Raw genomic sequence first — 3,610 nt, 5'->3', positions numbered from 1 at the left:
GGATTCTAATATAACCTTGAACCCCTTGTTGCACAAAAGACTCGCGGACAGTAAATTCTTTCTTATATCGGGAACATGCAACACATTGATTAAGGTCAATTTCTTCCCGAATGTAAAGTTGAGTTCCTTTGTCCCTTGGCCGAGCACCTTGACTGATTGATGGTTGTCCATAAGTACCTCACGGTTTGCCACCGGTTCATAGCTCTTAAATTGTTGCCGGTTGTTACACACATGGACAGTAGCTTCGGAGTCGAGCCACCAATTATAGGACTTATCAGTCATGGCTATGTTGAGTTCGGTAATCATACTAATCTCCAAGCTCTCGATTCCTCCCGTAACCATGGCCACTAAGTCCATGTCCTCAACCATATTAGCTTTGGGAATTGTGGCATCTTTCTCCTTTTTGAGAAGTTTACAATCCTTAATGTAGTGCAATTTCTTATTGCAATGATAGCAATTGCGAGACTTTCTCTTCTTGTCTTGCGTGTCCTCGGTCTCGGACGTAGCCTTTCGCTTGCCTTTCCGAGAGTTCTTGTACTCACTCACATGGTTCACCTTAGAACCTTGGGGAAGATACACCGCATCGCGCTTCCGAGTTTTTTCTTCAATACGCAAATGCCTAAGTATTTTCTCCACAGTGAAATCCTCCGCCATATGCAGGAGTTTCTTCCGGTAACCATTCCAAGACGAGGGTAACTTAGAGATGATAGCCCCGACTTGTAGCGATTCCGGAATAATAACTTTCAGGTCATGAAGCCTGCTTACAAGGATTTGTAGTTCATGGACTTGATCCATGATAGGGACATTATCGAGCATTTTGAATTCGAAATACTTCATCATTAAAAATTTAGCGGTACCTTGCCACTCGGTATTGTATTTCTCCTCAAGAGCTTTCCATATCTCCATCGGGGACTGCATTGACATGTAGAGATCGTACAGTCGATCAGATAAAGTGTTGAGGATGTGTCCACGACATGTGAATTTGTCTTCCTCGCGCTTCTTCTTGAGTTCGGCCACCTTTGCGATTTCCTCGGGGGTTGCATCGGGGGTGGGATCCTCCAAGAGTTGCAGGTTCGGGTCCAAAACGTACGCCACATTTAAGACGATAAGGAGGAACAACATTTTGTCCTTCCAGCGGTTGAAGTTTGTGCCGTCAAATCGATCGAGTTTCATGAACTCTTGGTTCATCACTTTGAATGCGGTGGTAGCCTCCGTCGCCATCTTAAATAGTTCTCTTTGATTGTTAGTTAAATGTGTGGAGACGATCGATCCGGAGGCGATGTGGGGATAACACGATAGGATTCGAGGCGCGAATGATGCTTTCCAAAGAGAGCTATTTGCTCCCGCACTTTAGTTGCTAGAGGATTAAGACAAAGGTCCTCCCCGAGATACAACGAAGTCTTATAAATTCCTTCAATTAGCAAAATCGAGGAATTTCCTAACTCTCACTCTAATTTCTGGAATTTGTGATTAATCATTTGAGCACTATAGCCTCTCTATTTATATGCGCTCAATAGACACTATCGAAGAGTCAGAACCCTTCGCATTGGACGTAACTCTTAGATGAAACATCACCCATGAATGGACACTATCGAAGAGTCAGAACCCTTCGTATTGGACGTAACTCTTAGATGAAACATCACCTGTGAATGGACACTATCGAAGAGTCAAAACCCTTCATATTGGACGTAACTCTTAGAAAAAACATCACCCATGAATGGTCACTTCCATATACATTACTTGTCTTACACTCAAATGTATCCATTAAATAAATGAATCTTCACTTCGTAACCCGAATTCGTCCAAGTACTCATGAATCACACTAAGTGACCCATTAATAAAATCCAATGAATTTGTAAACTATAATTTCCAACAACACCTGCAAAGGTAGGTAGATTTATTTAATGTCATTTGAACTTTCCAAGTGAGACTACCTTTTCTATTTCCATCTCATTTCAGTTTTAAGCTACCTTTCGAATTTCTTTTAGGAACTTCGGTTTTGAACTTTAGAAATGGCTTGGCCTTGAATAAACTCACATGTGAATGATCGTTGTCTGGCTACTGTCTGCTGTTGCATGTCTTTTCATATGTTTAATGCAGACCTCTGTTCATGGGAAGTACTTTGAGTTTATGAAGAATAGATTCTATTTGAAGAATGACATAATTTTGCACATTCACAGGTCAAATGGGCAACCAGTAGTAGCTTCATGCGAAGCCTCCAGTTCCTAAGGATAATATTGAAGAATGACATAATTTTGGTATAGAAAGAGTGTAGTTAATGTATTCTTAGATTACATTGTATTGCATTCTGAGAAATTACATATATATAGTTTTAGAAAGTTCTTGCCTTTAACCAATATCTTGATATGTAACTTCAAGAAATTTCACCAACAAAAGTGTTGGTTGAGTGGTAAGCAACTCACCCCCGTAAGGAGGAAAACACAAGTTCAAACCCCGGGAAACGCACTTGTTGGAAGAGAGAATAATTTTTAATGTTCGATCTCCCGACTGGATTAGTCAGATCCCATTGGCTCTTGATACCAGGGTACACACCAAAAAAAAAAAAACTTCAAGAAATTTCAAACAGCTTGGGTTCTTGCTTTCCATATTAGTTCTGCATATCATTGTATTGTTCACTCCAACATTTGCAGATCTTCCGTGAGATCAATGCTTCATGAAAGAGCCAAAGCAGGATTTTACCCGATTGGAATTGTAGGCGTCTTTGTTTCCTGCTTTACATAGTTTAGTTTGGTATGTTCATTTTAATTGAAACTAACGTGCTTTAGAGGTTGTATTGTATGATATATTCTCTTTCTGCTTTGTTATGGTCCTTTCATTTTAATGGAAACAGATGTGCTTGCTGCTGTAAGGGCTCCATAAAACCTTATGGATGTTGTAACCAGGTAACGTACTCGGATTCTCTTTTTCTTTTGTGCATGATTTCAATTTGTAAAATACCAATCAAATTCTTTACTTTAATTTGTATCTGCAGTTCAAGTATTTGTATTGAGATTGATCCGATCATATCATCTTGACTAAATCTTTTAATTTCTTTTATGGAATATTTCTCTTTGTTTCCTACAAAAATCTAACAAATTGAATGCACTACTGGAGTAGGTAAATCTACTATGTTGCGACTACGATATTTCTACAAACTTATCATCTTGATTATACCCTAATCCAAGTTTCGTTTTCCATTAGGCGCCCCTTTTTTGTGATTATTTTGAGATCATTTTGGGATGACGTTCTCTAATTTTAGTTGAAAATTTTTGTTGGTCAGTTCGTTTTTTTTGGAGTTCCCCTTGGGACACTGCTCTGCCTGTTCTCCTGATTTAGGAGTCAGTATGTAGGGGATTTAGGTGTCAATAAGTAATCTTTCTTTATTTTCTGCCCTGTGAAATTCTATCCTTTTGTCATATTAGAGCCTAAATTAATGTCCCATATGGCTTTTAAGGTCATCCACGCATGACTTCTACATTCATAATTTTTTTAGTATAGTGAATGTTCTCATATCCTTAATTCTTGGTTTTGAGCCTGTGCAATCAGGGGTGTATTAGAAAAAATATATGGGAAATTATAATATATTCCTCTTAGATAGCTGAATTTATGT

This window comes from Punica granatum, chromosome 2, assembly GCF_007655135.1.
Source record: "Punica granatum isolate Tunisia-2019 chromosome 2, ASM765513v2, whole genome shotgun sequence".
Taxonomy (NCBI): Eukaryota; Viridiplantae; Streptophyta; class Magnoliopsida; order Myrtales; family Lythraceae; genus Punica; species Punica granatum.
Note: the sequence above shows the minus strand (reverse complement) of the source record.